The sequence below is a fragment of the Tamandua tetradactyla genome, chromosome X, assembly GCF_023851605.1.
Source record: "Tamandua tetradactyla isolate mTamTet1 chromosome X, mTamTet1.pri, whole genome shotgun sequence".
In the NCBI taxonomy this organism is placed as follows: Eukaryota; Metazoa; Chordata; class Mammalia; order Pilosa; family Myrmecophagidae; genus Tamandua; species Tamandua tetradactyla.
The window spans coordinates 77,842,947-77,868,604 of record NC_135353.1 but is presented as its reverse complement, the minus strand read 5'-3'; the positions used below and the strand labels follow the sequence as shown (position 1 = coordinate 77,868,604).

Below are 25,658 nucleotides of genomic sequence, written 5' to 3'. Positions count from 1 at the left end.
CCATTAACATTCAAAATTTTTATTGAAATGGCATTTCTTGAATCTACTGTCTTATCTTTATTTTATTTGTCAGATCTATATATTTTTTCACTCTTTCTCTTTTTATCCTTTAAATTACCCTTACTGGTTCTCCAACTCTGTGCCCTCCTCCAAACCTCCCTCTCCTGTCTTTTTTTTTGTCAGCTGTCAGAACTCCTTTTCGTATTTCTTATAGGGCTGGTCTCGCTGACAAATTCTTTCAGGATTTCTCTGTGTGTGAAAACTTTACTCTCTCCCTCAATTTTGAAACATTATTTGCTCAGTACAGAATTCTTGACTGGAAGTCTTTCTCTTTCAGAATCTTGAATATATCATACCACTACCTTCTTGCCTCCAGGGTGCTAATTGAGTAGTCTGAACTTAATCTTATTTGGTTTCCCTTATATGTAGTAGATTGTTTTTCTGTTGCTGCTTTCAGGATTTTCTGCTTCTCTTCAACATTTGACAGACTGATTAGGATGTGCCTTGGGGAAGGCCTATTGGAATTTATTCTGTTCGGAGTTCTTTGGGCTTCTTTGACTTGTATATTTATGCCCTTTATGAGGATTTGGAAGTTTTCCCCCATTATATCCTCAACTACTTTTCCTAGCCATTTACTTCTCTCTTCTCCTTCTGGGACACCAGTGATTCTTATATTTGTTTGCTTTGTTTTGTCTATCATTTCCCTGAAATCCAGTTCAGTTTTTTCCATCCTTTTTGCCATTTGCTGTTTTGAATCTTTGAAGCCAGTCATGCTTTTCTCTATATCACTTATTCTTTCTTCTGTCTCTTCAAATCTAGTGTTGGGTACCTCTAGTATGTTTTTTAGTTGGTCAACAGAATCTTTAATCTCCGTGATTTCCATTATTTTTCTATTTATTCTTTCAAATTCCTCTTTGTGTTCTTCTACTGTCTTTTTGATCTCCTTTATGTCTTTTGTTATCCAACTCATTTTATTAAGTAGAGTTGTATGAACATCTTTGATTAGTTGTTCCAACATCTGTCTCTCCTCTAGTGTTTTAATTTGGTCATTAGGCAGGGCTTTATCTGTCTGCATTGTGATATACTTAGTTATCTTCTGTTTTTGTGGCATGTAAATATCTTGATGTTTTTACTTTGGGAGTTGATTTCTTTCAGAAGTCTAAGGCCTTATGTTTGCTGGATGGTTGTACAGCCTGGAGCAGGGTAGGGGGTGGGGCACTCAGTGCGGTGATTTGTTTCACAGCAGCAATAGGCACACATTGTGGATGTTATTCTGATGCTTGTGAACGTGGGTGCCCAGCAGCCAGGGAGGATGTAGCTGTATACATGTGCACTGGTCTGGGTTGCGTAACACTGGTGTGCGCTGGTCTAAGGCACAAGGCCCTTTGTACACATGCTTAGAGCTGTAGCAGCAGGTCAGCGTTATTCCTTTGTGGATTGGAGGTAGATGTGACCTGGCTGCTCAAGTCAGCACTTTCTCAGAACTTAAAAGTGTGACTGAGGTCCATGTACATGCACTGTTCTAGGACTGTTGTATGGTGTGGTTCCCAGAGTTGAATGATGTGATTAGGGGGCTGTGCACATGTGTGGGCCTAGGAGTGCTGTAAACTGATGCACAGAGTTCAGGGGTGGTGTGGGGTTAGACTGTGCAACACTGTGGGCAGAGGGGCAGTGGTAGCCTGGTATGGAGGTTAGTGCCTGCAGCCTTTATGTGCTGGCACCAGCTTGCAGGGAACTGGGAGGTGGTGATAGTGCTCAGGAGGGGTGCAGTAGAGGTGGGTTGGTCTGCATTTGTGGTGGGGGTGTGGGGCAGGTATGTGCACTGGGGGCTGCTGGAGTGGGGGTGCCTGGAGTGCAGGGAATAGAAGCAGGTGATGCGGTTCAGGTACGTGGGGTCTGGAGTGAGTCACGGGGCTGTGCTGGTGAGGGTAGTGCACCCAAGGAATGCGGCCTGGCTTACTTCCTAGTCCCCAGCTCCCAACCATGCACTCCCACATTGCTTCATGCCTTTGTGCCAGGCTCCAGCTTTCTGCCTCTCAGTTCCTTGGCCTTTACAACCAGGGCTGCCCTATGTTGTGTAGAAGGCTCTCCCAGGTCAGTTGCACTCCTGAATCACCACTTCAGTTGCTCTTCTTTCCCTTCTCTTTTCCATGGAGCAAGGTTAATCTCGAGCTACTCTATTCAGCCATCTCCCTAGAAGTCAGGATAGGTATTATTTTTAAACCTTTGAAAAAACCTTTTCACGTTTTTATTAAGCTGATGATTTTTTTTATTTCTAAGATATCAATCCTAAGCTTCTTCCTGCAATTTTGCCTAAATGGACATATTTGGCATACATTAAACTATCTATCTTATCTATCATTTCTCTGTTTATATGTTTATTAGTTTCTAGTCCCCACGAGACAGATAAGCCGTTGAGTTATATTTGATTCTGTAGTGTTTATCTTCTGTCTTTTTAAATTATATAGAATTTAGAGGCCTAGAGAAAAGATTCCCAAAGTTTTAGCTACACTGGGCTGAGCGATCACTCCTCTTGGATCTCTTAGAATAGCCAGATCCTTCTGACTGATTGCCTTAGTACATGAGTATCCTCATCATATAAATATTATCCTAGTATGCCATACAAATATTATTGTTTCTTAAGTATACCATTGTGACACCGATTTAGAGAACAATGGTTGGTCCTTTTTCTCTCCTTTCCTTTCTTAGTTTTCTCCTACCCCTCCTGTTCCTTCTCTTCTTACTTTCCTGTCCTCAAACCCCCTGATTTATAGAGGCCAAAGAAACCTGTATAGACTGATGAGTAGGGAGTTTAGACAATTTGATGAAGGGAGACAGTCCAGTTATTTTTTCTGCACCTTGAGCTCTGTTTAGATAAACTTTATTTACACATTAAGGGAAAAAAAAATATTTTGGTAAATTGACAAGTTTCCCTCTGTATTTCAATTTGCCTTGAGTAAAATCTGCCACAGACTTGTGTAGATGGGGCAAATGTGTTTCTGTATTGGGGTCCATGCCAAATGAAAAAGTTAGATGTACTCTAGCTACCATAATAGGAATGGCACAGATTGAAACAGAAAGGTAATAGAAACCAGGGCAGGGTGTCTAGGCAAGATGAGAAAGCAAATTGCTTGCAATATGAATTTTATGATGACTATTGTAATGTTCCTATTATTTCTGAAAACCCAAGATGACTTTATGTTGAGCTTGAACCAAAAGGATTACTGTGTCCATTCTGGTTATAATCTATGGGAAATGAACGAAAGCAGGTAAACAATGAAAATATTAAAATATTATTATTTGCTTTGTAGCCTAACCACCACTTTTATGATTGCAAAGTAGGTTCTTTAGTCCTGTCCATTGTCAGTAGCAGTTATTATGATTAACTTTTTTCAATTCAAATATTTTGAAACATGCTTTGTTCTAGAGGTTCAAGGGCATTTTTTAATGCCTTAGCTTTGCTTGCCTAGGGAATGTGAAACAAAATTCAGACATGAAATATCATTTTCCTTTCTTCTGAGTGATTGTTCATAAATTTTAGTTGTTTATAGACATACATTGCTCTTGTGTTTATTATTACCTTACAATAAATAAGGTTGAGTCAACCAGATGTTAAAATTCATACATGGATTTCTTAGGTGAAATATCAGTATTAATGCCAAACTGTTGAACTTCATCTTCAAGATATGAGCCCTTTCTTTGAGAGCATGTTTTTTACTAATAACACCATGAGGAAATTAATAGAAATGTGAAATATTATGCTTTGCATTTACGAAAGAATATGATGATAACACTCTTCATATGCAAGAGTGTAACTGATGGGACTCTAATTATCTGCATCCCTTTCTACTTAAAGAACCAGTGTATCCTGACCTTGTCAGTGATTGTAATCATTCCACTATAACTTGATTACTAATGTTTATAAAGATGTCAAATTATGACCAGTATCTTAAGCATCACCCAAAAGTGGAGAAAATACTTTGGGTAAAAGTGGTAAAAGGATAGAAACATTAAACTTAGATAAAGTTTCTTAATTGAATTATTAGTAGAATCAGAAATATAGTATCCTTTCTCACAAGTACTCAAGCAGAAACAAATCTTCCAGTGACACTAGTAGCTGTATTTTTCCCCTCCTGTGGCAAAGATCAGATCAAGAATGTAATATTTTGATAGACTCCTCAAGATGCTGTTTTTTCTTAATTCTTTAAATTTAGAATGTTGACTATGAATAGTTTCTATTCATACTCTCTAGAAGATCTAAAATTGATGACATTAAGAAAGGAATTTGTATAGAAACTGATAAGTAATTTGGTTGTCTCTCTAGCTAGTCCTGATGCTTCCAATACTGCTTCTTCTACAAATAAATGAACAATTTCAAATCTGTATTCCTTTTCCCCTCTGTAGCAAAGTAGAAACTTGAGAATAAATTCACACCATATGTAATAATTCATGTTTGGAAAATTATCTTTTCCATAATTCTCCAATTATGAGGGTATTTAACTCCTTTTATAGGCCATCAGAATTTTAAATTTAAAGTGCTGCTAATATAAACTACCATAATATTGTTTAAAAAAAGAATTAGGGTGACCCCAGCAGCCCCAGCCCAGCACCGACTCCCCTCTGTACCGGCTCTCTCTGCGCCCCAGCCCAGAAAGTTTACGTAGGAAGTTTGCACTCCAACACTGGGACCTCAGAGGCTGGGATGAGGCTGTTGAATTCCACGGCTATCAGGACAGTGCCATGTCTGACCCGGTCGGCTGCTCTGCCAGCAAGGACAGCAAGCTGGCAGCCTTCTACATCCTCATGGTACTAGGCTTCTTCGGCTTCTTCACACTGGGCATCATGCTGAGCTACTTCCACTCCAAAAAACTGGAACACTCACACAACCCATTCAACGTGTACATAGAGTCGGACACCTGGCAGGAGAAAGACAAGGCATACTTCCAGGCCCAGATTTTGGAGAACTACAGGGCATGTTATGTCCTTGAAAATTAGCTGGCCATAGAACGACCTGACAGGTACCTTCCTGAGATGAGGCCTTCCTTCCACATGAGCCCCTTGACTGATTCAAACTGGATAATTCCTACACAACAGTCTTCCTTTTCCAGTCGCAAGCTTCTCATATTCTTTATTCTATGAATTTTTTTTTTTTTTTTTTTTTTTTTGCTATGGAAGGAATGACACTATTTTACTAAAAGCACTTTCTTCCTATAAGAGACTGGGTAGTTTGAAGCTGTGATGTAACCCCCAAAAAGGCCATGTTCTTTTAATCCATTCCTGTGGGTGTAGACCTATTATGGGTGGGACATTTCAATTAGGTTGTCTCGATTGAGATGTGACCTACTTCATTCAAGATGGGTCTTAATCCCCTTACAGGAGTCCTTTATAAGAGGACACACAGAAAAAGCCCAAAGAGCTCAGAGAAACTGAGAGACAAGGACACACTCACAGAAGCTGAGAGACAAGGACACACCCACAGAAGCTGAGAGAGGAAGCCACTAAAAGCAACAAAACCTGGCAAATAAGGAGTGGCAGGCACTGGCCATGTGCCTTCCCATATGAAGTATCCCAGATGCAGCAGCCTTTCTTCAAAGAAGATAGCATCCTGTTGATACCATAATTTGAACATTTTCATGGCCTTAGACTGCAAATTTGCAAGCTAATAAATTCCCATTGTAAAAGCCAACCCCTTTAGCAAACCAAAACATAGACTATCAGTTGTTTCCCAATATCCATCCTTGCCTTGTTAATATTAACAGAATCCCTGAGTTCTTGGCCTAAAGAATAAGAGCTGCATTTCCTGGACTCCCTTGAAGCTACCAAAGTCATGTGACTTAAATCTTAGCCAGTGGAAATGCAAGTGATAAGTGCAGCTCTGAATGGTTCTTGAATGAAAAGAACATGCCCTCCACTGTCCTTTCCCTCCTATCCCAGTAGCTGGCTGTGGATGAGGTTGTGAGCCAACTTTGACTCTGGCAAAGACAGCAAACTCCCAGATGGAAGAGCAACAAAATTCTGGATGTCTGGGCCTCTCCCTACCCTCCCAGACTACTCATCAGCTCACACTGAGTAGGCAAGAGAAATTAATGCAAATCTTGATGAAGCCACTGGTCTCAGTCAAAATAACTGAATCAATATCCTAGTGAATATACCCACCATCTGCTACTGAAACCAAAGGGGGTGATGTTCCCACATTTCTCACAAGCCCATTCCTCTTCTTGCTGTAGGACAGGACTGCTTCTGCCCCTGTCCACTCTGCCTTCCTACTGTAGCTCTATCATCCTTCTGCCCTCCTGCCTCCCACACCACCTCCCACTCCCTTCATGGACCCCCAACACACACATACACACACTTCCCACTCACACACGTCGATCTAGAAGCAGCTCATTTCCTACAAGACTGAGAGGGAGAAGGACACACTTCCCCTCCAGAATGTACATCAAAGGACAGATGCTTGGGGTTCATGGCAGGTGGGAGGGTGGCACCTGCCATGACCATGGCCTAGGGAAGGAATGGGTGTGAGCAAGTGGCAACATGTAGGCCTGAGGTGGCCTTTTGAGGTGATGTGCCTCTCACCCTACCCCAGATACAGAGTTGCTTTTATAAGAGGAAATTTGGAGTCAGCAGAAAGCAGAAACCAGAAGGAGTAAGAAGTGAGAAGAAACCCAAGGAGAGAGGAATGGCCATGCGAGGAAGGGCCACCAGCACAGAACACTACGAATGCCAGGAGAAAGCATAGCCTTGCCAACAGCTTGCTTTCAGACTTCTAGCCTCCAAAACCATAAGGCAACCAATGCTTGTTGTTGAAGCCAACCCGTCATGTGGCATTTGTCATGATAGCTCTGGAAAACTATGATGGGAGGGACCCAGAGTACATCTGGTTTGCAACGTGACTGACATTCAAGGACATGAACTCGCTCTTTATCATCAGGTCCCTCTCCCCCACTAAGAGTCCTATGATTTTGAAAGTCAAGGGAGATCTGTGATCTCTAGTCCTCCCTGTCCTTGGAATGCCAGGGGCCCAGCTCACTTCCCCTCCCTCCTGAAGCCTCTTATCTCCCTCTCATTCCTATTGGTTTTGAAGAGTCTGGCCCAGGCACCATGAGATTGACAATGCCTTCTTGACCAAAAGGGGAAAAAGAAATGTAACAAAATGAAGTATCAGTAGCTAAGAAGTTCAAATAGAGTCAAAAGTTTATTCTGGACACTACTCTTATGCAAGCTTCAGCTAGATATTGCTAATTGCCATAGCTTGCCAAACCCCAATCAAAACCATCCCTGTCATCCCTAAAGAAGACCTAGGGCTTTATCTGAGCTTCTACAAAAGTTTCACACAATAAGATTACTTTACAGAAACCTACAACATCCTGATGGGTTCCGAGACCAGATAAGTCCTGAAACCCAGAGAAGCCAGCCTCTCCAGAACATCAAGTAGTTCCATACTTGTATCCCATATTATCAACACCCCTTTGCAACATGAAAAACTTAGAATGGGCATAACTCAAATATGCCTAAAGAGTGGGAGAAGGATCAAAGGAGGAGGAGTTATAACAGTGAAGATAGGATTTAACAAAGGAGTATGACTGCTGAATCATTATATTGATATTCTTTCAATCTCCATGTCTTGGGACAATTAGAAGAAGAAACCTAAAATTGTGGAACTGTAATCCAGACCAAACTCTGAAATCTGTTCTACAACTAATTGTTAAAATGTACTTTGAAATTGATTGCCTTTTTGTATGTAGATTATATTTCGCAATTAAAAATGTTTTCTAAAAAAGTAAAAAAATAGAAAGAAGGAAAGAAAGAAAGAAAAAGAAAGAAAGGAAGAAAAGGGAAAGGGGGATGATGAGGGGAGATGAATTAGCCACAAATTTTCAAATACTTGTTACCATATTTTGAAATTTGATTGAACAAACACAGTGCATGCTATGTGCCAGGTACTCTTCTAGGCTCTTGAAAAAATACATAGAGCCAATAACTTTTTTTTTTTATATTTTAAATATAATTTTATTGATATATATTCACGCACCATACAACCCATCCGAAGTATACAATCAATGGTTCCAAGTAACAACATATATTTGTGCATTTATCACCACGATTATTTTTTAGAACATCTGCATTAATCCAGAAAAAAAAGATTTAAAAAGAAAAAAGAGAGCCCCCAATATCCCATATTCCTTACCCACCCACCTTAGAGATCATGCACTCTATCCAATTTTAAGACTTACAACAGAGGTAGGTTAACTAAGACAGAGTAGTACTGTCCGTGATAGATATATAGATCAGCAGAACAGAGCAAAATATCCAGAAATAAATCTATACAAACCTTAGCAGCTGACTTCTTTTTGCTATATAGTTATACAATCATTATTAAAAATCAGAGCTACTCAATTACATTTCAACAACTTCAGGTATTTCCTTCTGGCTATTAAAAAACACTAAGCACTAAAAAGAAGTATCTATATAACAAGTCAGTATCTACAATCATTTCTTAAATCTTCATTTCTCAGTTATACCTCCTCCCTCTCATTTTTTTTTAAAGATATAGAATGTTAATATAGAGAAGAGAATTAAAATAATAATACTAATAATATATATATATATAAAAAGGAAAAAGAAAAGAAACAAAAACAAAAGATACAAACACACAAACAAACAAACAAAAAACCATATTTCAGGTGCAGCTTCATTCAGTGTTCCAACCTAGTTACATTACACTTAGGTATTATTGTGCTGTCCATTTTTGAGTTTTTGTATCTAGTCCTGTTGCACAGTCTGTATCCCTTCAGCTCCAATTACCCATTATCTTACCCTGTTTCTAACTCCTGCTGGTCCCTGTTACCAATGATATATTCCAAGCTGATTCTCGAATGTCGGTTCACATCAGTGGGACCTTACAGTATTTGTCCTTTAGTTTTGGGCTAGACTCACTCAGCATAATGTTCTCTAGGTCCATCCATGTTATTATATGCTTCATAAGTTTAGTCTGTCTTAAAGCTGCATAATATTCCATCGTAGGTATACGCCACAGTTTGTTTAGCCACTCGTCTGTTTCCATCTCTTTGCAATTGTAGATAATGCTGCTATAAACACTGGTGTGCAAATGTCCGTCTGTGTCTTTGCCCTTAAGTCCTTTGAGTAGATACCTAGCAGTGGTATTGCTGGGTCGTAATCCATTCTGGAAGAACCTGTAGTGTTGTGCATCTGAGGCCTGTGCAGCTTAAGACTGGAATGTATGGATGCCCAGAGGAAAATGACACAAATCAGCTCTTTCTTTATTCCCTATTCATAACTTAAGCCATCTATATGAACCTGCTGGAAAGTTATAAAAGTAATTTGCTTTTGTTAAACATATATTAGTCAACTTAGTGTTTAAAGACAATGACCCTAGTGATAATCATTATTTGTGCACCTGACCATGGATGAAGAGGTAAATGAGAAACCTGCATTGTCTCTTCATACATGCACATAGGCTCTTATGTGATTGAAGCTGTGCCTGCTCAGTGGAGTCTGTATCTGCAACTCTGCCTCTTAGAGTCATAGTGTACTTGATAGCTTTACTCAAATAGTACAAAGACATATGCACATATTCAAGAATAAACTATAGGGGCCTTCAAGACTAGGACTACCTGATTAGAATGGCTCTATTGGCTGCATTGAATATTAGTAACTGTTTCAATACAGAAAGCAGGAAGGACCTTATATTAGCACAGGCTAAGTAGACAATCAAATGTCTCAGGCAAGAATAATTTCTGCATTGTTTTTTCCTCTTATTATTGTAGGTATGGTGCCTGGTTTTCAATTCTTGCTGAATATTTATTAATACTTAGTTCTAGGAGGCATTGTTTTAAATGATCTGCTTTATTTGATCTAATTCATTAGCAGCATTGTTTCTGTTCCCTAATTTTAGGGATAGTTATTGCACTCTTTGAAGTAGAAAAGCTTTGTGGAATTTAAATGTATGTTGTATACAATTCTAACAAAGTATTCTTTTTCAAATATGGACAGATACAAATTGAACACAACTACCATCTGTAATTTTTTTCTCTCAAAAATCATTGACTAAAGGAACAAAAGCATACCATTGTGTATGCCAGCCTTTTCTGTATGCATTATCCAATAAAATGACATTTCAAAAGATTCAAAGTGGGTAGCATATGGAATACTCCATAAACACTGATTAGATTTAATAATGTTTTGTATCACTGTTTGGGAACATATACAAGAAATGCGACAGCCATATATTATTAACATCAAAATAATTCAGAAGAAAAAATTCCTCATTAAAGCAGGACTAATTTAGAAATGTAGTAAAATTGCAGCCAGAAATAACCACCTACCCACCTGCCTGGGACTTGGGACCTCCTATGCATGCAAAACAGATTTGATTCCTAGGACTGCAAGATGGTTGCTATGAAAATTATAATGGGGTGTAACAATACTGTTTTCAGCTTATCTAGAGCTACACATGACCTAGTCTCAGAAGGACAGCATTGCTGCTCCAGTTGAAGTTTCAGCCAAGTGGCATCAAAGGAAAAAAAGATGTGTTCTGCAGCTGTGCTGAGCTGCACTCAGTGACCCTTTATGATTGATGAATATCCTTTTGCTTTGCAAATGTGCATATACTAAGTTCAGCCTTACAATAGCTTAGATTTCACTCATGGCATACCATTGAAATTAATGTACACCTGTCTTGGGGAGCAATGCATGTACTTCTTTTATTTTTTCAGAGAAGCTGTCTCTGTGGTGTTTTTAATTGGTCATTTCTAGAAGTGTGAAACAGGAGCAGAGTAAGAGTAAATAGAAGGATTTTCTTTTATTGGACAGTTTAAAAATCTATTTCAGAAAGTTCCACACCATTTGTAAACTGAATAGTTATACTATATGTAATTTCTATCACTGGATTCTAAAATATAGGCTAGTATCTGTAGTTTTAGGACGTTTCTTTGCTATATGTTTAACTCTTATACAAAACTGGCATTTTCCTAATATATTGCCTTTTTAAATAGCAGTTTTCATGCCTTTCCATACAACCCATTTAATTAATTCCTTCTGCCATCACATCAACCATCCAAAAGTAAAGAAAACAAAGATGCCCCTCCAGAAGCAATCATTTTTCTTCTCTGTTATTATTAGCATAAGGCATGTTTTTCCTTGTTTTGTCATAATACCAAAACAAATAGGTAAATAGTATTTTGGAGCCTAGTTCAATTATATCACTATTTTACCCTTGAATTGTATTGTTAGTAACTTAAGTATTGAGTTATCCTATTGTTTCCATCAATGCTCATGTTTAGTGTGTGCCTTTCAGCTTCAATCCAATAAAAATGTCCTTAATCAACAGCAAATGTACAAACATTTTAATGATTATTTTCCAGATGTCCTTTTAGATACTTTTCCCTATTTTTCTACTTTTCTTTTGATTGGGAATAAAAACAATTAATAAGCTGAGTAATGTTAAAATATGATAAAACTTGTGTTGATTTGCTTGATAAAAAGAGTACAATACTTTCTGTATATTCTAAATTAATGTACAGCCACATTCATTGTATTTTCTTTTTGTTAGTACATTAGTATTTGTACCTAAATTAATTTCCACCCTCTAATGAATATTAGGAAGCACAATCATCATTAAATGTCTTTATTCCTAGATTAAGTATTTCCTAAAATGTAGTACTATGTAAGCATTCCTTCCACCACCACCCTTTTAGCATCTAAAAATATATATATCTTTAAGTAATCATGATAAAATAATTTATAGGGACAAGATAAATATAGAGCATTAAAGATGAAAGAATCAGATTGGACATTCCATTTGCTTACTCAATATGGTGTCTCTTATGTGTAGGTTTCCATCTTTACAGAACTTAAGGGTATGTTTCGCCCATACTGCAAGCTAGCTGATTTCCTTTCCTCTGCCATCTGTTGTTCAGTTAATATGTGTTTGGATGTGTTTTATGCAGAACAACTAATAGCCTAACATTTTGGCACACTTTGCTCTTATGTCTTGACAATGTTCTGGGCACTTGTGGATAAAAGATATATTTTTGTTCGTACATGTATGAAAACGAAAACTGCTCCCTCTTCCCCATGAAATAAAATAAAAAAGGAAAACAAAAAACTACTCTAAATCTTATCACAAAGTGATTCAACTCTTGATGTAAAATAGAAGCATACATTGATAGCTACAGTTTTGGTTTTTTTTTTTTTTTAGAATGTTTCAATAAACTGGGCACTGGAATATTTAAACTGTTATATCAGTTGTTTGGAGCTTATCTCTGCATCTGAATTTCTGTAGACCAACTGATTACTACTTTCAGTATTCTCAGACAGCAACATGTTCTCCAGGATATCAGGGTGTTAGAAGAGGGAGAGCACATGGGAGGGAACAAGCCTGGTTTTCTACTAATCATCAGTTTAATCACAGAATTTTTCTCTTGTTGCTGATAGCTCTGTGGTGGCTTAGAGCTATATCCTCCAGAAAAAGATGTTCTTAATCTTAATCCATCCCTGCGGGTGTGCATCCATTGTAAATAGGATCTTCTGATGCGAATACTTCAGTTAAGGTGTGGTCCAACTGAATCAGGATGTGTCTTAATTTTATCACAGAAGACTTTATAGGGAAGGACACAGAAAGAGAAAGACAGAGGGAGCTGCCAGAAGCTGAAGTTTGCAGAACTCTGAAGAGAAAGGAAAAGCCAGGAGAGGCTCCCATGTGCAACAGAAAACGAAGGACTAAGAATCTCCAGTAGCCAGCCCAAAAATTCCACAGTCTTCTGGGAAAGCATTACCCTAATGATGCCTTGATCTTGGACTTCTCCTAGCCACGAAAATGTGAGCCAATAAATTCCCATTGTTTAAACCAACTCATTGTATGGTATCTGTTTTAGCAGCCAGGAAACTAAAACAAGCTGTAATAAGTCCTTTGCTGTTCTCAGGTAACTCTGCATAACACTTAAGAAACTTCTCCTGGCATTGGCTCTAAAATATAGATCCTAATGTCTGTTTGAGCACGTGTACTAGTAGTTTTTCTGCTCTCCCTCCATTTCTAGACACACACACACAAACACACAAGCACAATTCCTTTTGGTTCCTAAGCAAAGCTCCTGTGTACTGACATTGCTTAGGAGAAAAGGAGAAATCACTGATCCCTCTGCCTTAAATTTGTACTGAACATCAGACTGCTCAGATATTCAAGTAAAAACTTTGATTCATTTAATCCGTTTATATTTCAATAGAGGTAGGTGACCTAAATAGAAGGTTGGCTTTATTTTTTTGGTCCAAGTAAGTGCTGACTTTGAATAACACATTGACATTGAAACATATATGATTCCTAAGATCACGTAATTTTTTTAGTTCTCAGAAATACCTAGAGACAGCAAAAACATGAAAGATAGATTTGCAGTCCTAGTTTATATCCATGTCACAAACTGAACACTACAGAAGCTATTTTTTTATTGTTTGTTTTCCTCATGCAAAAAAATTTCACAGGGCACATTTTTAGCTCTCCAACAAAGGAAAGAAAAGAAAAGGACTGTGTTCTTTGGAATTAATGCCACCATATTTAAAAAGTTTCTTCCACATATAGCATCTAAAAATGTCTTTCAGAATTAAATAAGGCAAATTCATATTTAAGACAAACATAAAATTTATACTAGGAAAAAAAGATAAAATTCCCTAGCAGTCCAGTAAAATCAATAAATTTAACATGTGTGTACCTATATAGCTATATACATGTACACACATGCATGTATACATATATTTAGGGAACCTTAAAAATATGTGAAGAGTTGCTAAGGAGTATAGCATAAACAATCTGATGCAAATAACATATTTGTCTGAGAAGGTTCTATTGTAGCAAAAATAAAATTTTCTTAGTGACACAGTTAGGCTAGAATAGTTATTACCTATATTGATTCAGTTAAGGGAAACATCCTGAAATGTTTGGCTGCTGTGACTGAAGTATTACATTAGAGAACTTTACATCCTAAATGTACTTGTTATCAACCATGGAAAAGTAAGGAGATTAGGGTTAGGGTTACATGATCATCAAAAGAAAATTTATAGGGTACACAGGTTGTTCAGTGGTAGAATGCCCACCTTCCATGCAGGAGACCCAGGTTCGATTCCCCCACCCTGCACCCCCCCAAAAAAGATAAAATTTATATAAAGTGATGACATAAAGGAATTCTAAGAGAACTTAGATCTTCAAAGCTTAGAGAACTAGCAGTTGGAAGTTAAATGTCAGAGGTGACAGGTGGCCCAGATTGAAAAGAAATATGATGCCTCAATGAGCAATTAGGTTACAAAATATAAAATTGTGCTTCAATGGCATTTTATTTTAGAGTAACATGGAATTTGTCTTTGAGATATTTTACTGTAAGCTAAATTAAGAATGAGGTTCCCATGTACTTTCTAGGTCCTTAACACTCTTTTAGAAATCAGAGGACATACATAACAAAAGGTGTGCAAAATATATCTTTACCATCAACTGCCTTCAATTTACAATAAAAAGACTTACACTAATTAAGCAACTAGCTTAAATAATATATTCTGTCATTTCCATTAAAGAAAAGAAGATTTCAGTGCTTCCATTTGACCTGACTACTACTGATAGAATGTATCACTTGACAAATGAGAAGAACCTTAAAGAATTTCTACTCTAGTTGTTTTATTTTGTGATTGAGGGAAGCGAATCCTGCAGCCCACCCTCTCCGTGCAAAAGAGGGACTGCATCTCTGGCCCCAGTTCATAGGTTTTTATTAGTGAACTTGAATAAGAGTAAACTTTGATTGTTATTAATAAACTTGTTTTGGAGGACTGTTCCCTTTTTTTGTTTTTGCTGCTTCTTTAAACCTCATTGGTGATTTTAGTCAAGTAAGAAAAGATAAATAAGAAATGTTAAAGCAATACCAGCTGAATTTTAAACTACTATTTGGATTGAAAATGCCTGATTGCAGACTATCTACAATTCAGTATAACAATTTCCAAACCTGAAATGGGTTGAAAACAAATATAGGAAAATGTTTATAAAAGGGGTACATTAGAAAAATAAAGTGCCTAAAGAATTCACATTTTTTTTAAAAGAGCCTATCAAACCCAAGAACCTACACTTTCATTCCAAAACAGCAGACATATCAGAAGTACCTGCTGTAATAAAAATAAAAAACAGCCACATAAATAGCACAATGATATTGAGAAACACAGTGATCCTCAGATACTTTACATTACCACTTCTAATAAATTTCATGTTATTCTTGAATATGTAGTAGTATTTATTAAACTCCTTTATACCTTAACTCTCAGTATTCAAAACAATAGAACTTATTTGTCCAAGGACCTAGTCTGGGAAAATTCACAGTGACTACATTTTTTGCCTTTACAAGGTAAGCCCTTCATTGACATTTGTAGTAAAATGTTCTTTCAGGATCATTGGAAACTGTTAGCAAAGACTGTAGGGTCTGATGTTTTACTGTCTTAACTAGACTTAAAATTATAGAATGTTTTGTATTTTGGAGGAGCCTAACATGGCCACACATGTTCAGATTAAAGAGATGTTCATTAAACCCAACAAGTGTGTTAATGGAGTGTTGTCAGTGTGTTGTTCTGAGCTAGATCTGATTGGATAAGAGGAAGTGTTCCTGCCTTTGCTTCATTTGCCTTGATTTTGCATTTCTCACTGCTGCCACACAGGCTGAGCTCAAGTTTACCGAAGAGCCCACATATTTCCAACTGCCTAATAGGTATTACCATCCCAATATTCCATAGAAATCTCAAACTCAGTGTGTACAAAACTAGTCATTAAGGGTGCACGGGTAGTTCAGTGGTAGAAGGCTCACCTGCCATATGGGAGACCTGGGTTGGATATCTGGATTGGATTACTAGCCTATGCACACACCAAAAAAAGAAAACAAAAAACAACAGCAACAAACAGTGCACCTTTTCTTGTCTTACAACTTCAGTTACAAAACAAGCATGCACAAAACATATTCTGAGTCACCCAGGCTGGAAAACTCAAGAGCCATCCTCCATATTTCTCTCTCTAACCACTAGTAACTTGTCAGTCACTGTGTGGTTTGAAAGTATTATGTATCCCAGAAAATCCATGTTTTAATCCTGATCCAATCTTGTGAGTGCAGCCGTTTCTTTTAATCCTGATTCAGTGCTGTAGGTTGGAAACCTGACTGTATTATCTCCACAGAGATGTGGCATGCCCAATTGTGGGCGTGACCTCTTGAACAGATGGAGATATGACTCTACCTATTCCACGTTAATAGGTCTTGATTAGTTTACTGCAGTATTTAAAAGAGGAAACATTTTGGAGAAATGACAGAAACTTCAGAGCAGAGCTGATACAGATGCCAACACTTGGAGAACAGAGACTCAGATATTTGGAGATGCTTGGAGCCCAGCAGACATACCATGAGATGTTAAGCAAGCCAGAACCTGGAGACAGCCAAGGGAAGCCAAGAGATGAAACCAGCCCCAGAGAAGCAAAGTGAAGAACCCCCACAAGTGAGGCTGAAAGCAATGGAGCAAGGGGCCAGCATGCCTTCCCAGCTGACAGAGTTGTTCCAGACCCATCTGCCTTTCTTGAACTGTTATTTATCCCTGGATGCCTTAGTTTGGACATTTTCATAGCCTTAGAACTGTAAACTTTTAACTTATTAAATTCCCTTTTAAAAGCCATTCCTTTTTTAGTATATTGCATTCTAGCAGCTTCCAAACTAAGACCATTTTCCTATCCCATGGATTCTACAACCTTAATATTTCTTATATCCATTTCTTGCTTTCTGTTTGCAGAGCTATTATGTTAACTTCCTAAGGGTCCAATCTCTCATCTCCCCAGACCATAACTTCCTACTGTTGCCAAAGTAAGATTCCTAAAAACATGTTAGATCATATTATTCCTCGACATTAAAAACCATTGATTACTCATTATAAGGAAAACTTGAAAACCTTGACATACATTTAATCCCTTTCCAGCTTATCCTCCTTAGCATCCCCTTGTGTGCCCAAACCATATTATCTTAGAATACTCAAAGATCTTTGTTAACCCCAGGTACATTTACACCCTTGTTCATGCTATTCTTATTGCCTAGAGTGTCTTTCTGGATAGAAAAATTCTTTTCAGACCCAAAGATGGAACTCAAAAGTTACTTCCTCCTGAAACCTTTCTTAATACTTTCATTCATAATCACTCCTTTTTATATTTCTCCACTTCTTTCTTGAATTCCTTAGTACAGCTTATTTTATTTTATTTTTCCAGGCACTTAAAAAACAAACCAAAAATAGGGGAAAGTATATGACAGGTAGGTAGGGAGCATAGTTTTGAGTTTCAGGAGATGGAGCTAGGGTACCCAGGTTCAAATCTTGAATCCAACAACTTACTACCCAGATGGCACTGAGAAAGTCAATTGACCTACTCTGATGCTAATTTCATCATTAGTAAAATAGGGCTATAAAAGCATATATATTTCATGGGGCCATTGGGAGACTTAAATGAAATAGCACTTGTAAAGCATTCAGCTCAGTGCCTGGTTTGTTGTAAAAGTTCAATAAATGTTAGTTGCTGCTACTATGGCTCTGCTGTTACTCATCTGCCTCCTCACACTAGTTTATAAATTCATTGAGGATTAGGAGCCATGTCTTTTGTTATTTGCTTTATTTTTGTCTACTTAATCTCTGGGGCAATTCTTTATACATTGTAGCCACATGATAAGTGAGGCTGAGAGCTGAATATAAGGCAGGATGAGAGGTCAGACTTGATCTATTTGATATCTGTGTTTGCATACTATGAATATTAAGTAATAATATTGACATTCCAAAATATACACATCAATCTCAAAATTTTATAATCACAACTCTTATGTTACTATAACACACAGCAATTTAATGTCAGTCTTGTTAGTTATGTATTGCTTAACACCTGTTATTTCTTTAACTTTTTTATTGTTTAATATAACATTTATACAAACCAAAGAAATAAAAAGGCAATAGTTATCAAAGCACTCTTCAACAAGTAGTTACAGGACAGATTCCAGAGCTTGTCATGAGCCACCATATAATCCTCTCATATTTTACCTTCTAGCTACTCCAGAATATAGGAAGTTAGAGAACCCAAATATTTTTTTTATCATCACAATTGACTTTTTTTCCTTCTTTTTTTTGAAAAATAACATATATACAAAAAGCTATAAATTTCAAAGCACAGCACCACAATTAGTTGTAGAACATATTTCAGATTTTGACATGGGTACAAAATTTCACAATTTGAGGTTTTTACTTCTAGCTGCTCTAAAATACTGGAGACTAAAAGAGATAGCAATTTATGATTCAGCATTCATACTCATTTGTTAAATCCTATCTTCTCTGTATAACTCCACCATAACTGTTGCTGTTTCCGTACCTCAATTTAGGGTTGTTTGGGCAATAGAAATTGTAAATGTTTCATATTGAAAGAGGCTGTCACTAATATGGGGTAGGGAGATGAAACTATCTGATGTTCTGGAGAGGCTGGGCTAGGTTTCAGGATTTATCTGGACCAGAGACCCATTTGGAGGTTGTAGGTTTCTGGAAAGTTACTCTAGTGCTTGGAAAGCTTGTGAAATCTTATATATTGCATTAGGTGTTTTTTAGGATTGGCTGGAGTGGTCCTGGTTGGGGGTTGGCAGGTTATAATAGGTAGCAAGGTCTAACTGAAGCTTACACAAGAGCAACCCCCAGAATAGCCTCTCAACTCTATTTGAACTCTCTCTGCCACTGATACTTTATTAGTTACACTTCTTTTCCCCCTTTTGGTCAGAATGGAATTGTTGATCCCATGGTGCCAGGTCTGGTTTCATCCCCGGGAGTCATCTCCCACGTTACCAGGGAGACTTTCACCCCTGCATGTCATGTCCCACGTAGGGGGGAGGGCAATGATTTTACTTGCAGAGTTGGGCTTAGAGAGACTAAAGCCACATCTGAGCAATGACAGAGGTCCTCCAGAAGTAACTCTTAGGCATGCCTATAGGTAGTCTAAGCTTCTCCACTACCTGCATGAGCTTCACAAGAGTAAGCCTCATGATCCCAAGGGCATGGCCTATTGATTTGGGTGTCCCTAAAGTTTGACAGAGTATCAGGGGATTCCCTGATGGTAAGTTTTAATAGTTCCATATTCTTTCTCTCATCCCTCAAGGCACCTTGCCAAAACTTTTTGATTATCTGCTTAATAAACTCTAGGATGTATCCAGGCATTACAATAATCTATACAGGATTAAAGGACCAGTCTCTTATTTTGTGCTCCCTGTACTCAAATGAGCTGTACAGATAGGCTGAACTAGACCATGCACCACAGAAAACTTCAGCTCCAGACCAAACAAACCCTTCTTCCATTTGTCTCAAAGAGCATAACACCTGTTATTTCTTAATGGTCTTTGATTCTATAAAACATTCTTAATAATTCATCAAAAACATTAATTGGGTATTTACTTAATATATACTCTACATGTCAATAGCCAGGAAATAGCAAGTAGACTTGCTGTTATTTGAACTGTATTCTATTTTCTGTTAGCCTTAGATTTCCTTTTGTTGTTTTTGGTGGTGGTGATGTATGTTATTTTTAACTTGCTAATATTTTTTATGCCTTTGAGCAAAGGAAATCTGATCCTGTCATTTTCCTGTTTAAAACTCCTCAATGACTCATATATGTCTCTGGAAAAAAAATGAAAATTCTTAATAGATCTATAAAATTGGGCCCCTCAGGATCCTGATGTACCTCCTGACCTATCTCAGGAACCATCTCACTCATCTCTCCCACTTAATCTGTAGGCCCAAGCCTTACAGGACTTTTTTCTTCATTGTGTTCCTAGAATAGTAAATATCCCTCAAAGTTTTCACTCACCCTGCCTCAACTCCCCTTATCCTGGCTCTCAAACTTCAGATCTCAGTTTAAATGTTTTCATTCTTAAGAGGTGTTTCCAGACTCATGACACTTCTCCCTGCCACAAGTCTAAGATAGGTCTCCCAGATATACACTCCATGTGCTCTGCAGTCATATTTATCATTTTTTAATTTTTATTTATTTTTACTTTTTGTTCAATGTATGTTTTCCCCACTAAATTGTAATCTCCATGAAAGCAGTGATCAGTGATCTTGTCTAAATATTCACTACTTTATTTGCTCAACAACTAGAAGATACTTAGCACATAGTAGGCATTCAATAAATATGTTTGAATAAATGAGTAATAAAGTCACTTTGTTGGGTGTACAAGAATGCAAAGTTAGATTCTGTCTTCAAAGGAGGGACTAAAAGAAATATGTATATAAAAGGCACAAAGGAATAATGAAAGGGCGTAGAGAAAAGTGGGAGTGGTAAGTGTTGGCTGAGTATACTTGTTACCTCTATGGTAACCATTATGTGTGTGGTTTCAACTGGAATCTGATTTAAAAGCATTTTCTTTATAGTGAGCTGACTCAGGCCATCTGTGGAAAAGTTGGGTCACTACAAAATATTTTTGGCTCTTCATAGCATAACTGTTTCCTAGATGTTAAAAATTGGTGACTTTGTAGATATCACCTTGTTATTCAAGATATAACAGAGACGCTGGAGGGAACTGCCTGAAAATATAGAGCTGTGTTCCAGTAGCCATGTTTCTTGAAGATGACTGTATAATGATATAGCTTTCACAATGTGACTGTGTGATGTGGAAACCTTGTGTCTGATGCTCCTTTTATCTATCTTATCAAAAGACGAGTAAAACGTATGAAATAATAATAAATAATAGGGGGAACAAATGTTGAATTTAGATTGAAATGCTAGTGATCAATGAAAGGGAGGGGTAAGGGGTATGGTATGTGTAAATTTTTTTTCTGTTTTTGTTTTATTTCTTTTTCTGAATAGATGCAAATGTTTCAAGAAATGATCATGATGATGAATATGCAACTATGTGATGATACTGTGAATTACTGATTATATATGTAGAACAGAATGATCAAAATTGGAATGTTTGCGTTTGTTTGGTGTTTTTTGGTATTTAAAAAGATAAAATAAACTACCCTCCTTCCTTTATAAATGGAAGGAATACAGAAAGGGAGAAAGGCCATGGAAGCAAGAAGCTGAAATGCAATAAAACCTGGAAGGGAAGGGAGAGACCAGCAGACACTGCTGTGTGCCTTGTCATGTGGCAGAGGAGCCAAAGATCACTGGCAGTCAGTCTTCAGGAAGAGAGCATCGCCTTTATGATGCCTCAATGTGGACATTTTCCTGGCCTTAAATGTAAGCTAATAATTTCCCATTGTTAGCAAACATGTTGTATGGTATCTGCTTTGAGCAGCCTAGGAAACTAAAACACCATGTTATTGCTTTCCATTATTGTTTTTAATAATTTTCATGTTGACTCCCTTGTGTTTTTTAAGTATACATTTTTCAAATAAAAACCAGACAAAAAAATTGGTGACTTTGGCTCAAGATTTTTCCCATGACTGTGTTATCTTTGTTATATACTTTAAATCCCCTATGCCTCAGTTTTATAATCTGATTTTTAAAAGAATTTTTTAAACACCTATATCCTGAACTATTTTAAAGTATGTATGTTGAACCAAAAGAAAATTGATATATGCATTCCATATTGTCCTTTTTAATTTGTCATATTTTAAACTATTTGTCAACCCATATTCATAATATAATGCGTAGTTTGTAAGTAAATTTCTGGTACTTTATGCCTTAAAAATTAATTTTAAAAGCTGTTCTTTGAAATAGTAACCATTCTTGACCTAGAGAACAATTTACTCAAATTAAAGGGAAGACATCATATTTTGTTTTTAGCACTTAGAGGAATATTTTTTGACAGGTTAGGGAAAGAGAAAATGCTATCTAGAGTCTTCAACAGATTGTGTATTTGAGACTTTCTTTTATTTAAACAGGGATAATTATGCCATGTTGCTAACTAAAGCTTGTGTGAGGGTTAAGTGGATCTCAAGTTGATTTTTCCATGTTCTTCAACAATCCAGCAGTAATGATATTTTATATTTCAAACTTTTTATTAAAATCATAAGTAACTAATGTACTGCCTCTGAAGATAAGAAATTGTAAGAACTGATTTGACCCAATTGGCTGTGGAATACATAAATTCCTTCATTCCACATTAAAACTTATTCTGTTCATTGAAATGGAAAACTGATAAACCATTTTTTTTCTATGCTTGGTTTTTGATGAACCAATGATACTGTATTATTTAAAGAGGAAGGTTTATAATATTTGACTATAACCAGCTTATAGACCAATAGGTAGGGCTACCTAAAATAGTTAAATACAATATAATATGCATAAAAGTGTACATAAAAGTGTAAAGAAAATAATTTACTGTCTATTTAGGTACATGCTGATGGATGAACTGTAGCTATTCAGGTTGAATTTTTTAAGTCCACAGTGTTAATATATCACTGAGGAATATAATACAATTTATATATGATAATATAAAAACAGATGGTGTTGTAGTTTGCTAGCTGCCAGAATGCAATATTCCAGAAATGGAATGGCTTATAAAAAAGGGAATTTAATAAGTTTCAAGTTTACAGTTCTAAGGGCAATTAAAGAAGGTCTATAGAAATATCCAATCTAAGGCATCCAGGGAAAGATACCTAGGTTCCAGAAGGGTGATGATGTTCAGGGTTTCTCTTTCTGCTGGAAGGGCACGTTGCAAAGCCTGCTAGCTTTCTCTTCTGGCTTCTTGTTTCATGAAGCTCCCCCAGGGACGTTTTCCTTCATCTCCAAAAGTCTCTGGCTGCGCAAATTCTCCTTGTGGCCCTTGTCATTCAGTTGTGGTTCTGCAGTTCTCTCTTTGTTCTCAAAAGGAACTCTCTCCAAAATGTCTCTTGTTTTATAGAATTCCAGTAAAGTAATCAAAACCCATGTAGAATGGGTGGAGACACTTCTCCATCTAATCAAGTTTAATACCCACAATTGATTGAGTCACATCTCCATGGAGATAACCTAATCAAGTTTCCCTACAATGCTTGATTGGGATTAGAAGAAACCATTGCTCCCACAATATTGATGAGGATTAAAACAAGGCTTTTCTAGTGTACATAAATCCTTTCAAACTGGCACAGATGGTAAAAGTTTTAGACAATTCTATATAATACATAAACACCTAAATTATTGTTAAGTCTACTTAACGAAGGAGTTAATATAAAGATGTTTTGTGGGACTTAATATGTCTTATAACTTAAATTTCTAGATTCATGCTTGACTTCAAACTGTTTAAAATTAATATTACTTTCAAAAGGTTAGCATTTTACTGCTAGTGGTTTTTTTTCTAATATTCAGAAAGTTTTTAATGATTTTAAAATTATAGTGCATTTTGCAGGGTAAATACAATTAGTAACTTATCTTCTCTGCACAAAGCAGGAGAGCTTTCTGGATTGGAAGGCAGTGGTAGGGAAAAAGCATTGAACCTAAATTTTATGTCTAGCCCTTAAAAATAACCCACCTCATGATGTGCCTTTTGAGTGTTATGTTTTTATATTTGTGCTTTTGGATTTTGTCTTGTGATTCATTTTTAATTTTATCTTGTTATATATTTACATCATTCAGTGAAGTCCACTGATAGATATTATTCAACTAAAAAAAAAGCACCTAAAGGATGTGTGGGTGGTTCAGTGGTAGAATGTTCACCTTCCATGTTGGAGACTCAGGTTCAAGGCTTGACCATGCACCACCACCCCCACCCCCAAAATGCACTTGAAGTAACCTGTATATTTATTATAAGTAGTTAAAACCTAAATAAACACTGGTAGTATATTTAGCTTTTTCATCTTAAATGTGACTGTAACAAACATTTTCAAATCCTCAAAACTAATGAAGAATATATCTAAAAATACAAAGTTCAGAAGGTAAAAAATTATCCAGAAAGAAATCTTTTTTAAGTATTTAGCTCAGAGCTCCTAGCCTTCTACAAATATCTGGATATTTAAATAATAGATCAATATGTGTTTACAATGCTTTTTAAGCAAAGCAACTCATTTGAGAAACATTGTAGTGACTGGCCTGTCATTAAACTCAGTTCACTTATTGGAACTATTTTAAAGCTTAAATACTATAGAAAATACCTTTTCCTCAAGTGAAAAGCATTACAAAGCTGTACAAAGTGTTGATATATTAGCGTGTGCTAATGAAAGAAGGGCCTTAAAATACCCTAAGATCTTGAAAGACTTCTAAATATTCTGTATACCCCATCTCTGAAAAGGCTTTTTAGACAACTTATTAAAAAAAAAACCTACAACAACTAATTTTTTGTTCTTTTCCGTGAAGAAATTAGGGCTAAGAAAATGAGGATGGAAAAAATTAGTTGAAGCCAGGGTGAAGTTAATACAACAAAACAGATGTCAAATTACATTTGACAAGAGGTAGGTTCTGTGCTTTTCTAGCATGTAATGCAAAAGTCAGATGGTGTGACCAGTATTTAGCCATGACAACCAACTGTTCTAGAGAATACCATTCTGGCTACTTAGACACGAATTAATATGTTTTCACTGCTGATTCAAAAGGCTCTCTAAAGCTAATCAATTCCCCAAGCCTCTGGCTAAATTAAAATGTAAATATCTCGGATTCTAGTCAGATCTTGTTAAACAATGTAAGAACTGAAGAATTACTCCAATTACTTCTAGCTGTCAAAAAGCAAGGCCAACAGCATTACCTGTAATTAATATAGTTACATAATTTAATCCTAAATAAATCTGGTGTTTTATAAAAAACTGAAATAATTTATTTGAGGCCACTAACTTTATCTGGAAATCAAGTATGAACTTTGAAAATAAGGGGAAAGGTGAAAAGGAAAAGTGTTACCAATAAGTACTGAATACCAACTACAAGAAAGGTACAGGTAGTATATATATAGTATATGGTTCTTACCATTACCTATTACCACATAACAAATTATACCAAAACTTGTGACTTAAAGCAACCACTGTTTTTTGTTTTTTTCTTATAGCTCAGATGCAGCTTCATTCAGTGTTTTAACATAATTACTTTGCAATTAGGTATTATTGTGCTGTCCATTTTTGAGTTTTTGTATCTAGTCCTGTTGCACAGTCTGTATCCCTTCAGCTCCAATTGCCCATTATCTTACCCTGTTTCTAACTCCTGCTGGACTCTGTTACCAATGACATATTCCAAGTTTATTCTCGAATGTCTGTTCACATCAGTGGGACCATACAGTATTTGTCCTTTAGTTTTTGGCTGGTCTCACTCAGCATAATGTTCTCTAGGTCCATCCATGTTATTACATGCTTCATAAGTTTATCCTGTCTTAAAGCTGCATAATATTCAATCATATGCATATACCACAGTTTGTTTAGCCACTCGTCTGTTGATGGACATTTTGGCTGTTTCCATCTCTTTGCAATTGTAAATAACGCTGCTATAAACATTGGTGTGCAAATGTCCGTTTGTGTCTTTGCCCTTAAGTCCTTTGAGTAGATTCCCAGCAATGGTATTGCTGGGTTGTATGGCAATTCTATATTCAGCTTTTTGAGGAACCGCCAAACTGCCTTCCACAGTGGTTGCACCATTTGACATTCCCACCAACAGTGGATAAGTGTGCCTCTTTCTCCGCATCCTCTCCAGCACTTGTCATTTTATGTTTTGTTGATAATGGCCATTCTGGTGG

At 36.8% G+C, this 25,658-nt stretch overlaps 1 protein-coding gene and 1 pseudogene across 2 annotated transcripts in view; both read left to right on the top strand.

Moving 5' to 3' along the window:
* Positions 1–25,658, top strand: part of DIAPH2 (diaphanous related formin 2) — a 997,375-nt gene that overhangs the window by 666,342 nt on the left and 305,375 nt on the right. The gene's annotated exons all lie outside the window — the stretch shown is intronic.
* LOC143670319 (potassium voltage-gated channel subfamily E member 1-like) lies at positions 1,839–5,151 on the top strand (annotated as a pseudogene).